At 42.3% G+C, this 26,859-nt stretch overlaps 1 long non-coding RNA gene across 14 annotated transcripts in view; it reads right to left on the minus strand.

Moving 5' to 3' along the window:
- Window positions 1–20,356, minus strand: part of LOC128315259 (uncharacterized) — a 60,600-nt gene extending 40,244 nt beyond the window's left edge. For 2 of the 14 annotated variants that reach the window (XR_008297883.1, XR_008297881.1), the window contains exons 1-7: window positions 19,698–20,350; window positions 13,886–13,918; window positions 9,926–9,992; window positions 6,484–6,690; window positions 3,581–3,769; window positions 2,338–3,074; window positions 2,107–2,200 (exon numbers count right to left, since the gene is read on the minus strand). This is a non-coding gene — a long non-coding RNA (uncharacterized LOC128315259). Of the gene's footprint in view, window positions 1–2,106; window positions 3,075–3,580; window positions 3,770–6,483; window positions 6,691–9,925; window positions 9,993–10,840; window positions 10,875–13,885; window positions 13,919–19,697 lie in introns of all 14 variants that reach the window. The other 12 variants (XR_008297877.1, XR_008297876.1, XR_008297879.1 and 9 more) reach the window with 10 other exon arrangements.
- Between the last annotated feature and the right edge of the window lie 6,503 nt (window positions 20,357–26,859).

The raw sequence follows: 26,859 nt of genomic DNA on the forward strand, positions 1-26,859 counted from the left end.
CATGGATGGATCTAGAGAGTATAATGCTAAGTGAAGTAAGTCAGAGATAGACAAGTAACATATGATTTCACTCACGTATGGAATTTAAGAAACGAACAAAGAAGAAAACAGACAAACCAAGAAACAGACTCTTAACTATAGAGAACTGATGATTACCAGAGGGGAGGTGGGGGGGGGGAATGGGTGAAATAAGTGAAGGGGTTTAAGAGTACAGTTATCACGATGAGCACTGAGTAATGTATAGAATTGTTGAATCACTTTATTGTACACCTGAAACTAATCTAACACTGTATGTTAACTTTCCTGGAATTAAAATTTTTTAAACTTAATTTTAAAAAATCCACCAAAAGAGCTTTAGAAATCTGAATCATTTCTGATTGTATCCCAAACATCATAAAATCAGATTAGGGCACACATTTCACAGGAAAGCTAATATAAGAATGGGCTGGGAAATACAGCATATTGTGGAATTTCTAGATACTATACAACCCAACTGCTTCTGGATCAGTTGAGAAGTATGGCTTATTCAAGCAAAAGCTTAGGTTGCTTAGTAACAATCTAGGTATGAAAGTCTGGACTAAGATGATCTGGGAGGCAGCAAGATCTCTAAACCATAGACATAGAATGGTAGAAAAACTTCTATTGAATTAATATGGCAGACATCCACAGAGATAGGAATTAGCACTAACAACACTCCAGAATCAAAACTAATCTGATTTAAAAACAATCATTAGAGTACTGCAGAAATTATAGCACCTGCCATTAAAAAAAACAATCTGGTTGACCAAAGAAGAAAGAATACTACATCAAACTAAGGAAAATACCATAAATCGTCTATAAAAATTTCAGGTATGAAGAACACCATGTTTTACTGTATCAACACTAGATGTTTCATACTTAGCCTAGTATGATGCAGGATGATTATGCTTGGGGCGGTATTCGCAATAATTATAGCCCAATATTGGCCATAAACTATAGATCTCCTTGAGTGGCAAGAACAACAGCTGCCAAGATTTACAAATTTATAGGACACTATCTTAATTTTGTAGGCATGAATCTGTTATGCATTATTAAACCCCTAAGTATTACTATGGGGGTCAATGCAGTATGCTACCTTACTGCTCACTATTGGATACCATACTCATTGCAGCTTTGGATACTTCCATGACCTATTCAGCAATGGTGGTTATACAAAATAGATTGCCACATTCTGCTGCAGATACAACTCCAGGGTCTGTGACATCTTTTTCTCCTCCACAGATTACTACCCCTATCACCTTATTGCAACTGAGGACTCAACAACATCACCAGCATCACCAAATGCAACCTTGCCACCCCTCCCCTTTACTATAAGATCTATCTATTCACTGTGAAACCTTCAATCAATGGAGAAACCAAATACCTAGGGAAGCTGATAAAGTGGAAACTTCTACTTCAATCTCCACGAGAATTATTATGGATCCTGAACAACACGCCCTATTAGAAACTGACTTGAAGAAGAAAGATTGGCCTGAACCACTAACTGTCTCTTGGTATTATAAGCTAGCGTATATACCAAGACAACCAGGTACTGATTTCTGTAATTTTTATCTTACAAAATTGAATGTAGCACTGGACACATGCCAGAGATTCTGAAAATAACATCAATTTAATTCCTGACTTTTTTGTGTAGTAGCACTTTATCTTACAAGAGCAACTGCTAAATATTCAGAATGGGCAATTATATTTGTAAATATAAATTAGCCAAAAAATTGAACTTTACTATACTCTCAACTTATTAGAAAATTAAGAATACATTCATGCACACTATGTCCAGACTTTATAAGAACAGACACCTAGTAAGGTCTACAAAGGACACATAGGAAACTTAGTACATATCATTATCCATGGTGGTATACATCTGGCTTCTGTCTCACCACAAATTTTTATTCTAAGAATATGGGAACTTGTATTAAGAAAGCCTGTCATGGTCATAGTAGAAGCCACAATAGTAGCCTATACTTTGTAACTTAGTATACAGAACTTTTAACCAAAATATAGATTCCCAAATCGGGCTCAGTTTTATCTACCACTGAAATAGCCAAGTTGGTCCCCATGTGTACTTACTGTTTGCTGGGGTCCCAGGCATCTCTTATTGAAGTTCCTTAGCAAGCCACCCAATTTAGCCCTCGTAAGGTAGTCCATATTCCTCCAGCGCTGACTTCAGGGGAAGTACGCACATGTGTACAGATTAGGATTTGGAATTAGGCAGAAGCCAGTTACCTCCAATAGCCCCCTCCTGTGACCCAGCCTTGTCCGACAGTACCATTCCAGGTCCCTGGTTACCCTGAACTGTACCTCCCGAGCATGCACAGTCTGCACCTTATCAGCCAGTCTTGGGCGGCTGGGGCACTCCAGGCCTGTTGAACTCCTGCCACACCAAAACCCTGTGAATGGCCGCAGGATAGAGACATCCTCCCTCCAAAAATATTTCTGAGGCAGCAGTAATCCCCCCTTTGGACTGGATGCCTGATGAGGTCCAGAACATGTTGAACAATCAAGGCTCCCAAATGTCTGTTACTGAAGGATACCCCTAGCTAGTCCTCCCAGCTCTGCCCTAGCAATATGGTCCAGATTCCTCCAATTTTACATTCAGGAGGAATACGTGCATTTATGTATGTTAAGGTTTGGAATTAGGCAGATTCCTTGTGTCCCCAGTAGCCCTCTCCCATCACCAGCTGCTCCTAACACTTGACCTGTTCCAGGTCCCTACTTAGCCTGACCCAGTCTGTCAGCCTCATGTAGGCAGGGCACTCCAGGGGTGTGGAGCTGGGGCCATCTGCAACCACTTGCATAAATGTCAGGCTTGAAGCGTCTTCAAATACAGCGAGGGAAGGTAATGGAAGTCTGAGAGATTTTCCTAGTGTGTAGTTTGAATGTCTCTCCTGAGTTTTTTGAATGGCCCAGAGAGCATCAGGCATGAAAATTACCTTTATGTTATCTATTGTGCTGATTTTCCTGAAGTTTATATCAAGTCATTCATATTTAGTTTGCAGGGCTTCAGGGAGAGAAGTCTGTTTTAATTCTCAATGATTCTAAATCAAAAGGATGGGAGAAAATCAGAAACATTGTTTGGAGAGTTGTAGCCAGTCACAAGACATCAGAATTCAGAATCTAGTCTGGTTTACAGGTAGAACACAAAACCTCAAAGATAGTCAACAGAACTGGAATCTAATATCCACAAAAGTATTACTGAAACAATTTTTTCTCTCTGAGGTCACCCTCATTTTCAAAGTTAGCCAAAATAAGACTAACTTGTCTATAAAATAAGTTTGCTTTTATTAAAATTGGCCTTCTTTACATAAGGACAGCAAGTATAGTAATTGATTGTGGTCTTTTAAATCTGCTTTGCTGGAACTTTTCATAAGGAATCTTCAGACTGAAATTTTAATAGACTCTCGAGGCTAAGAAGTCTAGCCAAACACTTATCATCAAACTTTGCCTATAATACCTATGAATTTGTGTTACTTCCTTTATTCTTGATGTCCCCAAAATGTCCTGAGGTTCTTGTACCTACAATGAAGTGATCTTCCTTACTTACCTTGTAAGGCTGCTGGTTACTCTGTAAGCAAGGTGTCAGGCTGATATTTGCAATGGGCTTTATTAGCTCCATTAAGTCAACTTTAGTTCCTTAAAGCTATTTGGTCATATCTGAGTCTATGCATGTTTCCCTCAAATATGACATCCCCGTCAAAGCCTTGATGATATAGCCCATGTTTCCAATTGTATCCTGTTACAAGGAGAACAGATTCTTATTGAATTCATGCAAATAAATATATTGCCATGAAAATATAAAGTAACAGAGAGTTTCCACATTCTGGGTGGTGGGGGGGGGGGGATCAGGTAAGGAGAAGATAAAGGTTTCAAATCTGTTTACAAATGTGTAATTTATTGCTGTAAACCCATTAGCTTAAGGGAAAAAGTTTTCTTAAATCTGGAAATAAAACATTCTTAAAAATCAGCAATATTTTGGGGCACTGGAGTGGCTCAGTCGGTTAAGCATCCAACTCTTGATTTTGGCTCAGGTCATGATCCCAGAGTCATAGGATAGACCTATCAGTTGGGCTCCACAGTGGGCATGGAGTTGCTTAAGATTCTCTCTCCCTTTCCCTCTACCTCTCCCCCGCTCGTGTACGTGCGCGCTCTCTCTCTCTCTCTCTCTCTCTCTCTCTCTCAAAAAAAATCAACAATATTTCTAACCAAAAGTCATAAAAATTATATTACTCCTCTTCATCAGTTTATTCACTCACATGGAATTATTCTTGTTTTGTTTAAATCCAGTTTTTCCATTAACTCTGGATTTTTTACTTAAAGATCTTAAAGTTCTCAGAAACCTGTATCCTAGAGTGTTTTTCATGAGTTTCCTTGAAGATGAAGCATTTTTGTAGCAACACTTGTGAAAGCATTGAATAAAAGTAAAGCTGTTTATAAATGATAAAAGATTTAAAAATGACAGTGGTTAAAAATATGATTAGAATTCACGATGCAGTTGAGATGGAAATTTGGTTACTTCTGTGACACACAATTCAAGATAATAAGTAGAATTACAAGCGATAGTCTTTTAACACATTAGAGATTTGCAAGACAAAGGCAGGTTTTTTTTAATTTCCACAAAGTACTAGGGTGTCAAGGGACTGACCTGCCTTTTAAAATGGAACTTGCTTCCTATATCAGGGAGATTTATAACTAAAATGGGAGTCAAAATACTTATGCCTTTGAAAAGTCTGTACAAAGCATTTTTTACAAAAACCTCTTTCTGAGGTATACAATTTAACCTTGGCCTCTATTAGGCCAAATGTCTCCTAGGAGACATTTTGGTCATCTGTTTGTATGAGGGGTGGGGGTGTTGTGGATGACCACTAATCTTCCTAATTCCTCTCTAAATTTGGTAGGAACTTCTGAAAGTGGAAGTAAAAGGGCTATGCTGCTGTCCAGCGGGCATAAATTTTATCGCGTGTATGGTGAAGGTGGGAGTGTCTAGGATACATCTATAAAGGATATTGCATAGAAATGCCTGAAGCTGGCAGAGTCCAATTATGGAGCCCTGAAAAGCAGGAGCAAAGCAGGCCTTACTGTCAGTCTGTTAAGTTTAATAATAAACTGTTAAGTTTATTTCCTGGCTTTTGGCATTTACATGATTAACCTGTATATATTGAACCTAGAAATTAGGCTGGAGTGCTCTGTGTAAATCTTGTGGGGAAAAAGGAAGTTAAAACAGGCAGATGGGGCTGGATTTCAAGAAGGGGAATTTACATTGGATATGGACAATAATTTTTATCTTAAGTTTAATTACTGTTCTTTCATCTTGTCAAAGGAGCTTCAAAGGGTAGCCATCATCCTAATAAGATAATTGAAAACTCTCTGTAAATAATATTTTTCTTTCAAATATAGCCAATTGAAAGGATCCATCGTCTGGCAATGATGAGTAGGATCTTACTAATCTCAACCATGACTCAAACGATTAAGGTTTTTTATGGGAAAACCTAAAGGCAATTCTTCAGGCTTAGACCAGAACCCAAGAGGCATCCTGGGTGAGGGCATAGATGATACATCCCCCATGGTCCAAAATTTTACTCCCAAAATAGACTAAGACAGCACAGGCCTTCATTGCACAGGCAGTTAAGATGGTGTAAAGAAAATAATACCTTTGGTCTCCCACAAAAATGTGAGACATCTCTAGTCACAGACCCACTAATTTGTGACATGGGGCAGGCACTACTGTAATGAGACTTTTCTAGCACTAATGGAGGCTATGAAGACAAGGGTCCTTTATGGGCTGGGACCTCTTATAACATAGAACTCCCGATTGCTGGCAAGGCCAGACAATGAGAGTACTGCTTGTAACTGTGTGCCTCAGAACCTCATTCTACTTGACAGGCCACCACAGTACCCTCTGGTAATTCCATCTTGTGGATGGTGGAGACCGGAGAGAATATTCTCACTGGTCACAAATCTTGTAAATCTTGTGGGGAAAAAGGAAGTTAAAACAGGCAGATGGGGCTGGATTTCAAGAAGGGGAATTTACATTGGATATGGACAATAATTTTTATCTTAAGTTTAATTACTTAAGCCAAGCTCTGAGGACATAAAACAAGACAAAAGGAAAAACCTCATCTGGCTTTTACATAGACGACCCGCAGCAAAGTTTGTCTAAACAGATACAGATGTGATGGTAACTGTAACCTCACCAGTCTGTGAGGCCACCTCGAACAACAGGCTGACCGGGACTATGTCTGTGTGCTCTCCTATGGTAATTCATTTTGATGACAAATGACACAAAATACAATGATAAAGAAAAGCTGTGGTCATCTCTGGGTGGAAATCGATGTGCCAAGCCAAGAGAACTCTACCAAATGCACCAGAGCCATTAGAGCCAAGGCACTAGTTCCACAAATATTTTCTCCTGCTAACTTAGATTTAGGAAGAGAGAGAAAAAGGACTCACATCACTCTCACTTGCACGAGACCTGGCAGGCAGAGATCCAGTTGGCTGATGTGGTGATGGGGATTCTTCCCTCGTGCCAGCTTTTGTCAGATGTCCCATAATCTCTCAGCCGCAGCAGTGTCCAGCCAGCTAAAGTTTATCCTGCTGGCTATGCCAACTGTTGAGGAGGAAGAATGATTCTCTACCTTCAAGGTTCTTCTAGGTGATCTAAGAATTAAATTGACAAGAGACAGATTAACAGGAGAAAAATAATTTAATTATACGCACAAGGAGGGCTGATATTAAATTTGAGACTCGATGAACTAACCAAAGCAGGCATTTTCATGCTTTATAATCAAAGAATCAATAAATCTGTGAGAAATTGATGAGACAAAGAAAACTTAGGTTCACAAGCTTCAGTTTTAAAGAAATTCTAACAGAATTTGAGCTAGGGTAGTAAATTAGTAAAAGTAACAAGATGTTTACATAGTCTTCTTATCTCTGAATTCCTTATCTGGTGATTAAAATTTATCTTTACATCCTGGTACAGGGAGGGTACTTTTCACATGGGAGATTTATTTCCTGCTTTCTAGAGACAAAGCTGTTGGGAGTGTTATTCTTGTACTGGCTGTTTCCTAAGTGACTTTAATCCAAAATAATATGCTGAAGTGGCACATTTTGGGGGCATTCTGCCATTTGCCCCCACATGTACATTTTATAGGTTAGGGCTTGGATTAAACAGATGCCTTGGACTTACAATGGCCCACACTTGTGACCTGGCCTCTCCCAACACTTGCCCATTCCAGGTCCCTGGCTACCCTGACCTGCTTGTCCCACCCATACCCAGTTCACACCTTGTTAGCTGGCCTTGGGCTGCAGGTGGCCATCCAGGCCCCTGGAGCTCTGGGTGAATCCAATCAACTGAAAAGCCTCAGGGTGGGGGGAGCCCATACTGAGAAAAATTTTCCAAGGCCACAGATTTAAACTGGCAGTAATCAGTCCCCATTTGGACTGGCTGTCTGATGCTTTCTTGAGCTTCTCTAGCAATCAAGGCTCCTAGATATCTTTTTTCTTTTTTTTTTTTTAGTTTATTTATTTTTGAGAGAGAGAGAAAAAGTGTGAGTGGGAGAGGAAGCAGGGAGAGAGGGAAAGAGAATCCCAAGAAGGCTTCCACACTGTCAGTGCAGTGCCTGATGTAGGGCTGGAACCCACAAACTGTGAGGTCGTGAAGTCTCTTAGGGGAGGGTTCCTAGACCATCCTGCCTCACCTGCCCTGGCAGGCAGACCAGATCCCCCCAGCTCTGCCCCCAAGGGGAATATGTGCATTTGTGTAGATTAGTGCTTGGAATTAGGCAGATTCCTTGGACATTCAGCATGTACTCCCATGGTCCAACCTCTCCAGATACTCACCCTCTTCTAGGTTCCTGCCTACCCTGACCTGAGCAGCTTGAGAATGTGTAACACACACCCCATCAACTTGATGAGGGCAGCCATGGCCTTCCAGGCCAGCAGAACTAGGGTGGGTCCGAACCACTTGTATCGCCATCAGTGCAGAGGGTGTCCACCTCCCCAAATTCTGAGATGGTAGCTTTTAACTGCTGACAGTCCCCATTTGGACTGGCTGCTTGATGGGGTCCTGAGTTTACAAGTCTTCCAGGTGTCTCATACTGGGGAGACCCTGGCCTATGGGCCCAGCCCCACGTTGACAAGGCCATCCACTTTCATCCAGCTGGCCATAGGCGACAGAGCTGCAGTCCAGGTGCCTGAAGCTCTGGAAACACCACAGCTACCTGCCTGGCCTCATGGTGGAGGGAGTCCACATCAGGAAAACCTTTCTGAGGCAGATTTAAACCGGTGACAGTCAGTTGCCATGTGGACTGGCTGCCTGATGGGGTCCTGGAGCTCCCCAGCAATGAGGGCTCCCAAGTATCTCTCTTCTTGGAGTATACCCCAACCACCCTGTGTGGACTCACCCTGGTCAGGTAGTCCAGGTTCCTCCAGCCCTGCCTTCAGGGGGAATATGCACATTTGTGAAAATCAGCACTTGGAATTAGATGCAAGGAGCCTGCTCCTGGGACCCAGCCACTTCCTGCAGCTGCCCTGGTTCAGGTCCCTGGCTCCCCCAACCTGTGCCACCCATGCACGCACAGTGTACGCTCTGTCAGATGGCCTTTGCCTACCAAAGCCCTCTGAGCCTGTTGGATTCAGGCTGTCCTTCAAAACCTGCCTAGCCTCCAGGGTGGAGAGTGCCCATTCCTTATGTCTTTCTGAGGCTGCAGCTTTAATCTGGTGACAGCACCATCGGACTGAATACCTGATTGGTCCCTGGCTTCTCCAGCCCTTTAAAGTTCCCAGGTGTCTGTTATTAAAGGGTACCTTGACCATTCTTCTCTATGCAGCCCTGGTAAGGCAGCACAGATTCTTCCAGTTCTGTCTTTGGGGGGAATATGCACCTTTGTATAGGTGAAGGCTTGGAATTAGGCAGATTCCAGGTACTGCCAATATCCCCCTCCTGCAAACCGGCCTGTTCCAGGACCCTAGCAACCCTGACCTGCTGAGGTTGTGCATGCTCAGATCACACTCTAGAAGCATGCATTGGGCTATAAGGGGCACTCCAGGCCATGCAGCTCAGCAGGACCCCAACCCCCAGAATGAATGGCCTTTGGGTGTAGAAAGCCCACAAACCAGTATTTTTGAGGCTTCTTTTTAAACTGGGGACTGTCAATACCCACTTGGATGGCTGACTAATGGTGTCCCAGGCTTCTCCATCAATTAAGGCTCCTGGGTGTCTCTTATTGGATGGTACCCAGACCATCCTGTGCAGGCCCACCCTGGCAAGGCAGTCCAGATTCCTCTAGCTCTGCCCTAAGGGAGAATATGCACATTTGTGTAAGCTAAACTTACAATGAGGTAGATGCCTTGAAACCCCAACAGACCGATCCTGTGTCTCTCCAGAAACTTGCCCTGTTCCAGGTCCCTGGCTTCCCAAATCTGTGCTGCTTGCACATGTGTAGTAACACACCCTGTCAACCTGCTGAGGCCAGTCAGGGTCCTCCAGGCTGGCAGAGCTTGGGTTAGTCTCCCAAACCAGTATAGTCTTCAGAGTGGAGGGAGCCAACCTCCCAGAAATCTTTGTGCGATGGCAGCTTTAAACTGTCATAGGGCTCCAGGGTGGCTCAGTCAGTTAAGCATCCAGCTTTGGCTGAGGTCACAATCTCACAGTTCGTGGGTTTGAGCCCTGCGTCGGGCTCCGTGCTGACAGCTCTGAGCCTGGAGCCTGCTTCAGATTCTGTCTCTCCCTCTCTCTGCCCCTCCTCCGTTCACACTCTGTCTCTCTCTTTCAAAAAAAAAAAAAATAAACATTAAAAAAAAATTAAACTGTCAACAGTCAGAACCCTTTTGGATGGGCTGCTCAATGGGGTCTTAGGTTTACCAGGAATCAAGGCTTACAGATATCTCTTACCAGAGGATACCACAGCAGCACAACAGGCCCCATCTTGGCAAGTCAGTCCAGGCTCCTCCAGCTGTACCTTTGGGTGGAATATGTATGCATGTTTGAATAGGTTAGGGTTTGGAATTATTAAGCTGATCCCCGTACCCCCAAAGCTTGATCTTATGACCGAGCCTCTCCAGACACTTGCCCTATTGCTGGTCTCTGACCTGCAAAGCTTGCACATGCAGAGTAGGCACCTCATCAGCCCACCAAGGGCAGCTGGTGCCCTCCAGGCCAGTGGAGTTGGTTGGTCCCAACCACCCGCATAGCCTCCTGGGCAGAGGAATCCCGCCCCTGAAATTCTGAGGTGACAGCTTTAAACTGGCTTTAAACAGTAAGTACCAGCATCAGATGGGGCCCCTGGCTGCTCCAGCAATCAAGGCTTTCAGGTACCTCTTATTAGAGGAGATCCTGGTCAGTCATCCTGGCCCCATTCTAGCAAGGCAGCCCACTTTCCTCCCGCTCTGCCTTTAGGGGGAATATGCTCATTTCTTTAAAGTAAGACTTGGAATTAAGCAGATTCCAGGTACCCCAACTAGCCTGCTCCTGTTACCCAGCTTCTCCTTACAGTTGCCCTATTACAAGCCCCTGGCTACTTGGACCTGCACAGCCTACATATGTACAATCTGTACCTCCTCAGCTGGCCCTTGGCTGAAGGGGGCACTCCAGGCCCCTGGAGCTCCAGGAGGACCCCCAACCACCTGCATTGCCTTGGGGTGGAGGGAGCCCACACTAGAAAAATCTTTCTGAGGCAGTAGATTTAAACTGGTGACAATCGGTCTCCATGTGGACTGGCTGCCTGGTGGGGTCCTGGGGTTCCCCATCAAGCAAGTCTCCCAGATATCTCTTCTCGGAGTATACCCCAACCATCTTGTGTGGAGTCACCCTAGCAAAGCAGTCCAGATTCCTCCAGCTCTGCCTTCAGGGGAAATATGAACATTTGTGAAAATTAGCACTTGGAATTAGAACCAAGTACCCCCAGTAACCTGCTCCTGGGACCCAGCCTCTCCCTACAGCTGTCATGTTTTATGTCCCTGTCTCCCCTGCCCTGTGCTACGTATAAACATGCAGTCTGTACTTTGTCAGCTGGCCTTTGGGTGCCCAGGCCCCCTAGGTCTGTTGGGCTTAGGCCTTTCTCCAAAACCTTCACAAGCTCCAATGTGGAGAGTGCACACTCCTTATAAATCTTCTGAGGCTGCAGATTTAATTGGCAACAGATAGTCCCCATTTGGAATGGATTGCCCGATGTAATCCTAGGCTTCTCCAGGTGTTACCTGGATCCAGGGATCCAAGGCTCCCAGGTGTTTCTTCTTAGAGAGTACCCTAACTATCCTGGGCTGACCCACTTTGGCAGGTCTGTCCAAATTCCTCCAGCTCTGCCCTCAGGTGGAATATGAGCATTTGTGTAGGTGAATGCTTTGAATTAGGCAGATGTCAGGAACCCCCAATGCTTCTCCCTGTGAACAGGCACTTCAGGACATTGTCCTGGCCACCCTGACCTGCACGGACGATGAATGTGCCGTCTGCACACTGTTAGCATTTGCAGGGGCACTCCAGGTCCATGGAGCTCTGGTAGGACATCAACCGCCTGAGTGGTCTCAGGGTGTAGGGAGCCCACCAGCTGAAAGTATTTCTGAGGCTCCATTTTACATTGAGGACTGTCAGTACACATTTGGGTGTACCTGACCATCCCGTGTGTCCCCACCCTGGTAAGGTCATCTAGATTCCTTCAGTTCTACCCCCAGTTGAACAGGCAGATTTGTCTATGTTAGAGCCTGGAATTAGGGAGATATGTTATAGTCCCTATAGCCTGCACCTGCTATCTGGCTTCCGCATACACCTGTCCCTGGCTACCTGCATGGCCCATGCATGTGCAGTACGCACCTGTCAGCCTGCCCAGGCAGCCAGTGCCCATCAGGCCTAGGATTTCACGCCAAGTCCCCAATCACCTACATAGATAGCATTTTGGGTGGATGTAGCTCACCACCAAAAATCTTTCTGAGGAAGCAGCTTTAAACTGGCTACAGTCAGCCCACATGACCTAGCTGCATGATGGGGTTGGAGGCTTCTGCAGCAATCAAGAACCCTAAGTGCCTCTTATTGAAAGATATCTTCACGGATCAGAGTAGCCAGGAACAGGTCAATGTCAGGTGAGGCCCAGGCAGGGGAGGGGACTATTGGAGGTAACTGATCTGCCTAATCCCAAGCCTTCTGGTACACAAATGCACATCTTCACCTGAAGGCAGAGCTGAGTGAATCTGGACTGCTTTGCAAGGTCTACATTGGTTTGGCTCACCAACGTATCCTCCAAAGAGAGACACCTGGGAGCCCGACTACAGCACAAGCCCAGGACCACATCTGGCAAGCAGCCCACAAGGAGACTGGCAGTCTCCCATTTCAGCTAACACCTTAGAGTGATTTTGGGGGGTGGAGGGTGGGCTTCCTCCACTTTTTGCAATGCAGGTGGTAAGGGATGGGCCCAAGCTCCGAAGGCCTGGAGGGCCTTTCTGCTCAAGGGCAGCTGTCAGTGTGTGTGCTGTGTATGTGCCAGACTCACATGTGCCTGTGGCCAGGGTCCTGGAAAAGGGGAAGGGTTGGGAGAGGTTCTCACACAGGAGAACTGAGAACTGAGAGGAGAACCCCCACAGGTTCTTTGGGGGTAGAAAAAACTTTAGCCTAATTGCAAGGCCTACCTACCATTGTACACAATTCTCCCCCTCCAAGGCAGAGCTGGAAGTTTTTCAACTTCCTTGCCAGGAAGGAGCCAGGCAGGCAGGGCAGGGTATCCTCCATTAGGAAACACCTGGAAGCACTAGTCTCCATTGAAGCCTCGAGTAAGGAAGCAAATCCATAGAAACACTGTTAGCCATTTCCAGTTGCCATCTCAGAGTGATTTTCAGGAGGTGGGCTCCCACTACACCAGAGGCTATGCAGGTGGTTGGGGCCTGGCCAGAGTTCCACGGGCTTCAGTGCCGAGTCTGCCCAAGAGTGCAAAAAAGTGCATGCAAACAAAGTAAGCATGCACAGGTGGCATGGGTCAGGGTGGCCAAGGACCTAAACAGGGCAAGGCATCTGGAGAGGCCAGGTCACTGTAGTAGGCCCTGGGGGTTATAAAGCATCTACCTAATCCAAGCCATAATCTACACAAATGTGCCTATTCCCACTGATGGCAGAGCCTGAGTAATCTGGGTTGTCTTGCCAGGGATGGAATGTGTGGTCTCCAAGAAGAGACACCTGGAAGCCTTGATTGCTGCCCGAAGCCTGGGACTCCAGCAGACAGTAGGTCTACATGGGGTCCCCAGTCACCCATTTCAGTGGTTGTCTCAGAATGGTTTTCAGGGGGAGGTCTCCCTCCATTCCCGAAGATGTGCAGTTGGTTAAGTGTAGGCCCTAGCTCCACAGGCCTAGAGGGTTCTGGCTACCCAAGGATGGATGACAGGGGATGCCCTGCCCATGTGCATGTCACACAAGTCAGGGTGGCCAGGAACCTGGAACAGGGTGAGGCCAGATCACAGAAGCAGTCTTTTTCTAGTACCTGGCATCTAATTCCAAGCCTTATTTTACACAAATGTGCATATTTCTCCTGAAGGCAGAGGTGGAGGAAACTGCACAAACCTGCCAGCATGGAACAGCCAGAACTGTTGGGTATCGTCCAAGAATAGACACCTGGGAGCATTGATGGCTGACTAAGACCAGGACCACATCAGGCAGTCAATCCAAATGCAGACTGTTCGTCATTGGTTTAATCAAATCAAATCAGAAAGATTCTTGAGGAGTGGGCACTTTCCATCCTGGAGGCTATGCAGGTTTCAGAGACCAGAAACAGGGCATGTCTCTGGAGAGGCCGGGTCACAGGAGCAGACTTTTGGGGGTACAAGGCATCTGCTTAATTCCAAGTGCTAACCTACAAAAATGCACATATAGACTTACCTCAGAGATATTGTGGGTTTTGTTTGCAGACCACTGTAATAAAGCAAATATTGCAACAAAGTGAGTCAAATGAATTTTTTGGTTTCTCATTGCATGTAAGTTATGTTTACACTATAGTCCCTTAAGTGTGTAATAACATTATCTCTTAAAAAAATAACGTACATACCTTAATTAAAAAACACAGTACTTTATTGCTAGGGGCTCAATTGGTTAAGTTTCCAACTCTTGATTTCAGCTCAGGTCATGATCTCACAGTTCGTGAGTTCCAGCCCCGCGTCAGGTTCTGCACTGACAGCACCGGGCCTTCTTGGGAGTCTCTCTCTCTCTCTGCCCCTCCCCTGCTCTCTCTCTCTCTCAAAATAAATAAAAACTTAAAAAATATTTTATTGCTAAAAAATGCTTACCATCACCTGAGCTTTCAGCAATTACTAATTGCTGATCTCAGATCACCATGACAAATAAGGAAAAAGTTGGAAATACTGAATTGCCAAAACGTGACACAGAGACATGAAATAAGCAACTGTTGTTGGAAAAAATGGCACTGATAGACTTGTTCAAGGCAGGGTTGCCACAAAACTTCAATTTGTAAAAAAAAACAAAACAAACAAAAAACAACCCAATATCTGTGAGGCACGATAAGATGAATCACACAAAACGAGCACACGCACTTTCTGAATTTGGGTAGACTTATGACTCCTTCGACCAATAGTTTACAGCAGACACAATAGTGAGGCTGAGTCATAAAAGCCAATGCAGCACTGGCCTTATGCACTAGAACACTTGAGGCTGGAGCCCTGAACTGCCACATAAAGTCTAATTACCCAGACGACACTAGCTGTAAGGAAGCCAACCCACACAAAGTAGCCAAGAGTAGTTGCTCCTAGTCTTTGAGCCAGACCAGCCCAAGGGACTCCTCAGAGAAGAATCAACCATGCTGTGCTTGGATGGAATTTCTGAGCCACAAAATCTATGAACATAATAAAATGGTTGTTTCTAAGATGCCAAATTTAGGTCAGTTTGTTATGCAGAAAAAGTAACTGCAATGGAATATGAGGGTCAAAGACATATGGGTATGAATGGACAGATTCATTACCCAAATATATTCCAATCATCTGCAGAATGGAAGTTCACAATACTTTGGAATAAAGTTTTTCCAAATAATCTAAAGAAATTTTTGTACATACATGTCCCACTTGAGAGATTCAGAACATGTAAAGCCTAGTCCCTTTAGTTCATGCTTTCTGTTCAAACTACTTGTTAGTTGTGTGAGCCTCTATCTTAGTTCTAAGATAGAAGAATAAAGTCAGTAAACCTTGCTCTTTTTTTCCTAAAGTTTATTTATTTATTTTGAGAAAGAGGGGGAGAGAGGGCATGTGCACATGGAGGAGGGGCAGAACGAGAGGGAGAGAGAGAGAACCCCAACCAGCTCCAGGAGAACAGCACCCACTGTGGGGCTCGATGTCACAACTGTGAGATCATGACCTGAGCCAAGATCAAGTCGGATGCTTAAATGACTGAGCCACCCAGGTGCCCCTAAACCTTGCTCTTTGAGCCCCCATTTCAAATTGTATCTCATGAATGACGTTAGTAAAAGACATCCTCAAGTTTTCCAATAAAAGAATTGATTAGCCTAACTTCTCAGGTGATTATATTAATTCATGTCTCTATAGTTCTAGCAGTAAAAATGTCAACACTATTGCTGACATTTTAAACACTAATACAGACATTATTTTTATTTGATTTTAAAGCCACAAAACCCCAACACAAAAAGCCACGAAGCCACAAAAAAAAACCAACAATGCTCCTGCTTTATATTTTGTCTTTAAAATAGTGCATATAGTAAGGATAATAATAAAGTCCTATAAATATATAAAAAGTTTTTTGGAATAAGCAAGTTTTGTGTTTCTACCATCCTGGGATCCAGGTTTCTAATTTTATAATAAATGTAAGATATAAAAGATATAAAAATATATAAAAGATAAAAATCACTACTCTCGAAGGTAGAATTTTTTGGGGGGGGAAGAATAACATAAAATAACAGTGCTTCTGTGGATTGCAAACTTCAGGATACGCATATAACATTACACAGACATTATGGGAATAATTTATCCTAATATAAATGTTTGGATTAAATATCACAGATCATATTTTTCTGTTTTCATTCTTCATTGAAATCAACAATTTTTTTTTAATTCTCTTTATTTTTTCACCCCAGTTTTACTGAGATATAACTGACATATAATATTATGTAAGTTTAAGGCACACAATGTGATGATTTGATAAACACATACATTATGAAACATTGACCACAACAAAGGTAGTCAACACATCCCTCCCCTCACATAATTACCACTTTGTTTTTGTTGTCATTATGTTGAGAACATTTAATATCTGCTCTGTTACTGGGAAAACTAGATAACTGCATGCAGAAAAATGAAATTGGACCCTTATCTTACACTACTCATAAAAATGAACTCAAATGGATTAAAGACTTAAACATAAGACCTGTAACCATAAAGGGAACAGCAAAAAACTCCTTGACATTGGTCTTGCAGCAATTTTCTGGATATGACACCAAAAGCACAAGCACCAAAAGCAAAGATCAATAGGAGCACCTGGGTGGCTCAGTCCGTTAAGCGTCCGACTTTGGCTCACGTCATGATCTCATACTTTGTGAGTTCGAGCCCTGCATCGGGCTCTGTGCTGACAGCTCGGAGCCTGGAGCCTACTTCAGATTCTGTGTCTCCCCCTGTCTCTACCCCTCCCCTGCTCACGCTCTGTGTCTGTCTCTCAATAATAAATAAACGTTAAAAAAATTTTTTTTAAAAAGCAAAAATCAATAAACGGGACCACATCAAACTAAAAAAACCACACAGCAAAAGAAACTACTAACAAAATTAAAAGGCAACCTACAGAATGGGAGAAAATATTTGCAAATTATATATCTAATAAGGGGATAATTTTCAAAATATATAAAGAATTCAACTCAATAGCATAAAACAACAAAACAAAAACCTGATTAAAAAATAGGCAGAGAAATTGAATAGTCTTCCAAAGATGACATACAAATGGGCAACTAGCATATGAAAAGGTGCTCCCATCACTAATCATCAGGGAAATACAAATCAAAACCATGAGATATCACCTCATACATGTTGGAATGGCTATTATCAAAAAGACGAGAGACAAGTGTTGGTGAAGTTGTGGAGGAAAAGGAATCCTTGTGCATTGTTGGTAGGAATGTAAATTGGTACAGCCACTATGAAAAATAGTATAGAGAAGTTCCTCAAAAAATTAAAAACAGTACTACCAAATGATCCAGCAATCCCACTTCTGATTCCAAAGGAATTAAAATCAGGATTTCATAGAGATATCTGCAATCCCATGTTTACTGCAGTGTTACTTGCAATAGCCAAGATATGGAAACCATGTAGGCATCCATCAATGGATGTATATAACAAAAATATGGTGTATACATATAATGTAATACTATTCAGTCATGAGAAAAAAGGAAATTCTGCCATTTGAGACAACTTGGATGAACTCTGAGGGCATTATGCTAAGCGAAATAAGCCAGTGTATGATCTCACTTATATGTGGGATCTAAAAAGCCAAACTCAGAGAAACAGTAGTGGTTACCAAAGGCTGGTGGAAGGAGGCAGGGAATGGGGAGATAACTGGTCAGAGGATACAAACTTCCAATTATAAGAGGAATAAGTTCTGGGATGTAATGTACATCCTGGTGAATATGGAATAGTATTTGTCTGTTTCACTTAGGTTAATGCACTCGAGTTTCCAATTTTTTTTAAGATTACTTATTCATTTTGAGAGAGAGCTTGCAAGCAGGGGAGGGGCAGAGAGAGGGGGAAAGAATCCCAAGCAGGCTCCATGTGGAGCCTGACTCAGGGCTCGAACTCAACAATCTAAGCCAAAATCAAGGGTCAGATGTTTAACCGACTGAGCCACCTAGGTGCCTCTCCAATTATTTTTAAATTATGGAATACAGAACAGTGTATTTTCTTTCAATATAGGGAAATAACACATAAATCAAACTTCAGGACTACCCTCAAATCAATATACAAAATATGTTTCCAATCAACTTCTGCAAGTTACTGTTGACCAAGCAGAGTAAGACAAACACCAAAGAAATAAATTGCTAATAAGACAACATGCTTCACTCAGTTGGTATATTTTAGTGAATTCTATTATTCGTTCAAAGTTAGATAATATTACTAGATATGTTCACCCAGAAACTAGAAAATGGAAAAAAACAGCAGTTCTGTCTCATTGTAGGTCTGTAAGGTAGGCAAGGGACTCTGTGCTTTAGGTTCCCCACGTGTAGAAGAAGGATAACAATATCCACTGGCAGAACTGGAAACAGGTGCCACCATACTGAGAAGCCTATAGAGTGGCCATGTAGTCTGGAAACACTGATATATTATTTCATTATTTATGAAATAGATCAACAGAACTCCTAGGATTACTTTTTCTGGGGCAGCTAAAGCTGCTAAAGCTACAGGTTTATTCTTTGAAAGACACAAATCATCTAAGGAAATGCATTACTGAAGCACTTGCAGGGATTGATTGGAAACGATGTATTTCTTTCATAGAACCTACAGTTGTGTCATTTTGAATTGAGTAGAGCACCCCTCTGTTTATATATTTTTTCTCCTGTTTCTGATTCCAAACAGTGCACCACAGCACTCCCTCCCCTCTCTCCTTTCTCTTTTCTTCACTGCACGCACATATGCACACACACGCACACACACACTCCTACTTTCACTGTATTGCTATGAATGAAAAAAAGCTATGAGGCAGCTTTTACCAGAGGAAGTTTTATATCTATCCATATACAAACTTACCTGCACCCCCCAAAACCTCCCTTAACATAAGAAAATAAACTTTAAAAATCCTTCCACTTCCTTTCACAGGTATTTAAATTTTTTTTTGAAAGAGAGAGAAAGAGAGACAGTGCAAGCAGAGGAGTGGCAGAGAGAGAGGGAGACACAGAATCCAAAGCAGGCTCTGAGCTGTCAGCACAGAGGCCAGGTGGGCTCAAACTCACTCAATGGGAGATCATGACCTGAGCCAAAGTCGGAGGGAGGGCTCAACCAACGGAGCCACCCAGGTGCCCTCACTTTTACAGGTATTTTTAAAAAAGAGGTATTTAAAGGAAAGGCTGATTCAACTATCAAGAAAACAGAGTAAGTTAAACAGAGAAAGCAAAAAGGAGGAGAGGGCAAGAACCAGAATCATGGAAAAGGGGAAAAGACCAGTGAGGGAGGAAGCCAAGAAAAGTGGCAATAGATGCCCAGGTCCAGCAGCGGGTTCTAAAGGCAGCTTTAGTCAAACTGGGAAGAGTATTGGCATTGTGAAAGCAGTGGCCTGAATTCCATACCTATTGAGCAAGTCACACAAATCTCTGTGTCTATTTCACTATCCCTAAAAACAAAACCTTCACCCCTTACAAGTTTAAATGCTTTTTACTTGTATTACACCCTGATTTTCATTTTGGCTTTAAACAGATTACAAAACTTTTAAATACTCCTGGAAGCTCTTTAACCGTTTTTTATACCCACGCTTTCTTGATGACACTCCTGGATAATTCAAATGGAAACTAAATTTAAACTAAATTAAAATTACATTAATTTCATTAACCCAGACTAGGTACTGCTTATCCCAGCTTCCAATATACAAAGTTACGATTTTATGGATGTCACTTTCTGCCAATTGACACACCAAGAGAACACATAAAAACAACAAGCAAAACGCCTCCAAATAAATACAAATAACAACACATTTTGCAGCTTACTTCTAACAGAACTCTCAGCTTGGAAGGAGCTGGAACTAGGGTGAGGGCCGTTTTCTCCCTTATTAGGAAACGGGAACAGTTTAAAGACTTAATCTAAAGTCTTAGGAAATTACAAGAGATTTCCTTTACAAAACAAGTTCAGGTTGGGGGAGGAGCAGGCAACCAGCCCATCCGGCCCGCCCCTCACTTAGCACTATATCGACTGAGAGGAGTCTGCTGCTGACGTCACAAGAGACCCGCGCCGCGGGAGGACGAGAGGAGGAGACCGGCTACGTCACGGCCGCTCAGGCGCGGAAGTCGGCGCGCCGAGAAGGCCCACAAGTTAGATCCGGCAGCTGGCGGAGGGAGCCGCTCAACCTCAGGCGCAAGAGAGCGTTGCGCGTGCGCAGGTTGTCCCTGGGTTTGCAGTTGTCTTGGGGAGTGTGCGGTCCTTCCCGTCCGCCCCCGCAGCCTGGCAGGCCCCAGCCTTCCTAGAAATGACGGAGTGGGCGCGCGCTTTCCTCTTGACAGTTGTGAAATAATTTCTCGCCTGGAGCCTACGTCAGCCCAGCCAGGCCTTGCATGGGTTCAGCGGCAGAGCTGGGCGCGATTGTCCCTGGGCGGACCGTGAGGCTCATCGGGGCCTGAGACCCTGGGGTGGTGGGTTGTTTGTCTGACGCCCTGTGGGTGCTGAGCTTTCTCCGAGCTCGAGCTTGTAGCAAGGGGAAAAGGACTTTCCGATTGACCAGCCCACTTCAGTCACTAACCCCCCACGGTAGAGCCCTTTGGGAAACCTGCCTGTCCTCCAGAATCGGGAAGGAGGGCTCTTTAGCAGTTGGCGGAGGGAGTTCTCTCCAGAGTCATATGTAAAAAATTGTAAATGTAATATTTAACTCTTTAATTAAATTCATTTATCCCAAAGCACGCAGAATGTTACAAGGTTCGGTATTGAGAAGCACGAACAAAGGTCAAATGATATTGTGGCCTTCAGGGTCTATAGATCCAAAACTGAGCCCAAAAGAATCTCATAACTCACCAAACCAATGCCTAAAACAGTTCATCTCCAGAACCAGCTTTTAAATTTGAAGCCGATAGTCCTGCATGAATGTATAATACATACTTGAACGAATGTATGTATAAGACTATTTCTCTTATGTTTCTATTCTGAAAAGTATACACTAGAGATTCTTAAATGTAAAGGCAGTGCATTTAGCAATCCAGACTATATGTACTGATCCCCACTTCCCACCTTAAGGAGTAAGTGGGTCGTTTTTGAGATTCCAGTGAGATGTATGCAAACACTCATAAAGCAATTATGTGTCAACTGTAAGCGCTCTCAGGATGTAGGATTTAAATACCTTTGAATTGTTTCCTGACTTGTGAATAGAAAAATCTTGTTCCGTAGTAGATTTAAGGTGTGGCAGATGAGCAACATCAGATCTGCAAGTGTGTTTGTCACTGTCAGTATGAGGAAGCATTTCTCGGAGCTAAAACTAGACTAGGTGTCCAATGGAGTTAAATGTCACAATGTACATAATTTAAATCAATCTAAATAACATTTTCTCTGAAACACATTGTGGTGGGCCTGGAGAAAGCTTGTTCTTTTAGTTACATAGTAAGGTGTCATGAACTGTTTTCATTGTAAGAACAAATGTTACACCTGTCCTGGAAAACCAGCTTTACAATACAATCTTCTTACGCTGTCACGAAAAGAACGCTGGATTGGATATCAGAAAAACCAAAGTTCTAATCTCACTTCTGACATTTGATAGTAAAATCTCGGTCAAGTCATTGCCTGTCTCTGAACTTCGTCTTCCTCACTTTTAATGTGGTCTATGTCATTCTCCCAAATTCTCCTGTGGTATTTTGCTCTTTGTTTTACTCTGGTCAGTCTCACTACTGTGTGGTCGTAGCACCTTGGATGACATAGTTTAGTGGGTAGTAACTAGAAATTTGTTGAAATAATCCTTTCCAACTCTGTAAGGTTTCAACTGGGCCATTTTTCTTCTTTGAAACAATGTACAAAAGATATTGAGAGTGTTATTTATTGCCAAAGAATCATCCCACAGGTTATTAAAAGGTGTAAAGGTATAATGGATAAATCTGGTGGACGCCACCTTAACTAAACCATCAAAATTAAGTAAAAATTGGACAATAACTGGACATCATAAGACCCTTGCTCTTAAACTTGGAGATACAACATCATCTATGGAGTGTTTGTGGGAAGATGTTCTCCCTGAATCTAATCACAACCTAATCACAATCAGACAAATCCAAATTAAGGGACATGCTGTAAAACCACTAACTTGGAATCATGAAAAATATAAAAGAAAAAAGCCTAGGGAATTGTTATAGACTAAAGAAACAGGACAAATATATGTAGGCAAGTTGATGTGAAGCTCATTTATTTTTGTTATAATGTCCAAAATGGCTGAAGTGTTACTTCTTGTTCCTGCTGAGAAAATGAATTCAGTGAGTAGGGTGCTTCAGAAAAGAAGATTCTTAATATTCCTAAAAGTTTCTACAGTGAAAGTCTGCTTATACTGACTGCTTATTAGAAAACACAAGTAAATAGAGTCTGCTACTTCATTGCTCAAAATAAAATAACAACTCTCATTTCTTCAAAGGAAAACACTTTAAAATGTCATTTTCAGGGACTTGCTAGGTCCTTTCTATGTTTAATTGCCTAGCCCCAACCAGAGGGAAAGAAAGAGAATAATAAAAATGAAACTGCTAGAAAAACCTGAGGAAGTAAATGTTCTTAATATTAGTTTCTGAGTTATAGCTCTTCATTTTCTTGAGGTAATCACTGCTGTTAAATAAAAATTCAACAGAGTAAAAAAAATTCAACTGTGTTTTAAAGATCTAAATGGCTTTATTGAATGATGTATAAATTGGGCAGTATTCCATCTAGCAAATAGAAAGGAACTCCAAAGAGCTACAGAAAAGGAAAGGTTTTAAAGGCAGAGAAGGGATGGGATAAGGAAGTCACAAATGAAAAAAAAAAAAGGATTATTTCAGTCAAGGTCACCTTCCTTTGGGAGATAAAAGAGGGCCTATTAGCTAAATTACCTCACTACTGCCAACCAAGAAATTCCAGATCAATGAGTTAAGATTACATTCCTGGAGGAGACTGAAACTGCAATGAAGTTAGATGTTAGTTTTGGTTTGGTGATGTAGGCTTAGCACTAGTGACTCCTTTTTAACATTGCTTTAGACCCTCCAGAGCTCCTCCGTAAATGAGGGCCTGTTCCTAAGCTCTTCTAGCCCCTGCCCACCCTTGCAGCCTCTTAGTCCCTAGTGTATACACACACACACACACACACACACACACACTATTCTAGCACACCAAAATATTCCTTGTGTAGGTCTTTCAGTTAAGATTAAATGAATAAAAAAGAAGTTATTTGTTCATGTAACTGAAAATCTCAGGGGTAGAAGATAGGGTATGGCTACATGTGAGGGCATAAAGTCTTTGGATTGAGTTTCTATCTCTGGTCTCTGCTCTTTTTCTCTGCAGGCTCCATTCTCAAACTGGTTCATTTGTCCAGTGTTAAACTGGTACTCTGTCAGTCTGGGCTTACATCTCCCTTCTCAACAGCCCCAGAAGGAACAAGCACTTCTTTCCCCTCCACTGGCCAGGGTTACAGCAAAAGTTCTTGACATAATTGATGTCCTGAACCAATCACTGGAAGGGGAGTGGGGTGAGAAATGCTGATTTGTGAGCTAGGGAAGAGGTCAGCCCTACCCAAACCACCTACGCGGAGAATGGAGAAGTTGTGGGTCCCTAAGGGAAATGGAAGAAGGGAGACTAGATGCTGGGCAGGCTAAAACAACAGATGTCCACTATCTTTCTCAACACAACGAGCAATTTCACACCTCCCTGCCATGGCTCCCATTTTCCCTCTGTTTAAAATACTCTTCCAGGGTGCCTGGGTGGTTAAGCATCCAACTTTGGCTCAGGTCATGATCTTACAGTTAGTGAGTTTGAGCCCTGCGTCAGGCTCTGTGCTGACAGCTCAGAGCCTGGAGCCTGCTTCAGATTCTGTGTCTCCCTCTCTCTCTGCCCCTCCCCTGCTTGTGCTCTGTCTCTCTCAAGAATAAACATTTAAAAAAATTAGAGAAAATAAAATACTCTTCCACACTTATCCTTCTGACGAATGCCCATGTAGCCTTTAAAATCCAGATCACATATCACCTCCTTTTTGCCACCTTCTTTGTTTGCTTGTCCATAAAATTACCCCATCCTCAGAACCACTTCTTTACTGTGTCTGTTATCAGACCAAATTAGGATTTTTTTTCAAAACAATTGCAATTATACAAGAAATGTTATAGTATTTTAAAAAGTGAAAAGAATAATATCACTCAAAGAATGGCCCATGGGCTGACACCAAACTCTGAACTGTTTATTATGAGTAATCAATGAGATAAATCTAGAAATTCAGTGTCTAGAAATTGTTACGGAAATTTGACAAAGTAACTTTACATCTATTAAATCTAATAACAAACTATTCAGATTTGCATTTTCAACATCTTAAAATTTCATTTCACTAGTAATTCATCATATATATGTATAGTTAACTTCATATAAAAAGGATCACACTACACATATTGTGCTATATACATGTTCACTTTTCAATAATAATATTCACTTAATAATATATCTCAAAGATCATTTTATTAAAAAAAAAAGAATTAGCCAAAATTATCACACTTGTATATCTGTGTATCATCTACAAACTCCTTGAAGGCAGAATCTGTCTTATTTATCACCATATCCCCAATGCCTAGAATAAAGTCTAGTACTTAGTTGTCAACAATTAAGAGTTTAAAAGTGAAAAATGAATGAATGAATGAATACAAAATGTTCACACCTGGCAAACCAAAAGTCCCTGGGACCAGGATTATAGGCATTACCCTTTGGCCAACATCAGGTAAATAATTTGCATTTCCAAGGACTGGGAAATGAACTCATGTATAACCCTTTCACCTAACAAACAGTAATCTGGGGTAGGTGTTATTAGTATCGTTTTATTGGTGAGAAAACTGAACTTAAATAATTGCCTAAATAATTTAAGCAAATTAAGTAGTTTGCCAAAAGTTGCGTAACTATTAAGTGACAGAATTTTTCCCCCAGTATGTTAACTCCAGAGCCTCCAGTACTCTTAACCACTGGGTCTACTTCCTCATACTGGAAGTAATAAAAGACAAAATCATCTAATGTGCCTCAAAGCCTTGCTCAGTATAGCCCTTGGGCTAGCAGTTTCAGCATCACTCAGGAGTCATTTTTAGAATTGGGGATTACAATCCACCCAGGTGGAGCATCTTAAGGTTTGAGAAACATTTCTTAAATATCAGCAAATAGCTACTCTTAGTATGCTGGTTTTCTAAAACTGCTATGAAGAATTACAACAAACCTAGGGCTTAAAGCAACAAAAATTTTTATCTTACAGTTCTATAGGTCAGAAGTCCTAAATTAGTTTCCCTGGGCCAAATTCCAGGTGTTGGCAGGGCCATACTTCCTTGATGTAGTCTGTCTGGAGGTCATACCAACAAGCTCTTATTACTCTTGAATAGGTAACTGAAACCAACACTAGCTGGCCAATTTCTGACATTAAATACCATAAAGAATGAATCCATCCAAGGATAGGCTGCACTGAATTATTTGCAATTAGCAAATACTAATGAGTAGCTACATTTGCAGCCTCCTCCTTGGACCTTAGTTTCCTTGTGTGAAAAAGACATCGGACTATTAACATTAGTCTAGCTCCAAAAGCAAACCTATGGTTTTGTTGGCTTTACAGTTCAGTTTATCTAACTGGCACTGTTCTTAACTCTTGGTCACACATGACCAATTTCTGGACATACCTCCAAAAACTGAGCCTCTGTCTACATCGAACACCAAACTACTCCACTGTATTACCTTCTGTGAGCTCCCATCCTCACACCACAACTCCAGTTATAACAATGCCAACAGGCGTGTTCTGTAGCTCATGCCTATATAGAACAGAACTTGTGGGCTACTTAAGCAGCCCACTATAAGAAGGACACAGAATAGAGCAGAAGTGGAAACACGGCTGAGTGCTGCAAAGCGAACAGGGCAAATGGGGACCTCTATTTGGGAGTACAGTAGTTCTCCATTAGGGAGATGGCTACAGTGGTAGGACAGATACCTGAGGATGGAACTGGCTGTTTGGACGGAAAGGAAAAGGCAAAACCAGGCTTCCTAGGCCAAGCACGAGGAAACAAATGTCAATTCAGTTCCACAAGTTCTGAGTAAGTATCTACCATAGGCACAGTGTCTGCCAAGTGCTGTGCACAATGCAAAATAAATGCAAATATGGTCCTATTTTTAAAGTCAAGACACACACTCATGAGGTGATCAAGTAACAATGCATAACAGTATAAAACCAAGTGTCAAAACATATAGTGAAGGTCATAAATGCCAGGAGGGAACCTAAACAAAGGGAAAAGGTAATGAAAGCTAGAACAGGTGGGGAAGGCTTCTGGCAAGAGGTAGAAATTCATCTAGATCTCAAAAAAATTGGAAAGATTTGATTAACAGGAAGAGTAAGAATGTTGTGAGCTTGAGAAAGGAAGGGAATTAGGCAAGCTGGTAATCTGATAAGGAATCACTGACAAAGCAAGTTTATGCTGTACAAAGCTTCAACTTCCAAAAGGTGTTTGATCTCTATCTTTTATTTCCAAAGTTTTTATTTGAGGAAGTGAGGTGAGGAAACTGATATTTCTAGAGATTTCCCCAGTTGAATGAGGAATGGGTGAGAATGAAGAAGAACATTTAGACAGCTACTATAATGGTCCATGCATGACATACCAGTAGATATGATAGGATAGACAGAACAGGAAGATTCAAGAACAATTTCCTTCCTTGAAAGAAGTAACAACAGGACTAGGTGACTAAAATAAAGAAGAAATAAGAACCAAAGAGGAGTCTGAGGTTCAAGATGTTTGGATGACCAGAATCACCGAAGTTTAGACCTGCAAGGGCTCCAGCTGGAGTCCCTCTTGAGTAAACTGGTTGCTTAAAATCTCAGAAGTAGTTCTCAGCAGAACTAGCAGCAGAATGCCCGGTGCTGTTATGAGATTTACCAAGCAGTATATGCCTAAGCCTTAATTACATATAAATCAATTTCAGAACAACTAATGATGAGAGCAACCAGAT

This window comes from Acinonyx jubatus, chromosome C2, assembly GCF_027475565.1.
Source record: "Acinonyx jubatus isolate Ajub_Pintada_27869175 chromosome C2, VMU_Ajub_asm_v1.0, whole genome shotgun sequence".
Classification (NCBI taxonomy): Eukaryota; Metazoa; Chordata; class Mammalia; order Carnivora; family Felidae; genus Acinonyx; species Acinonyx jubatus.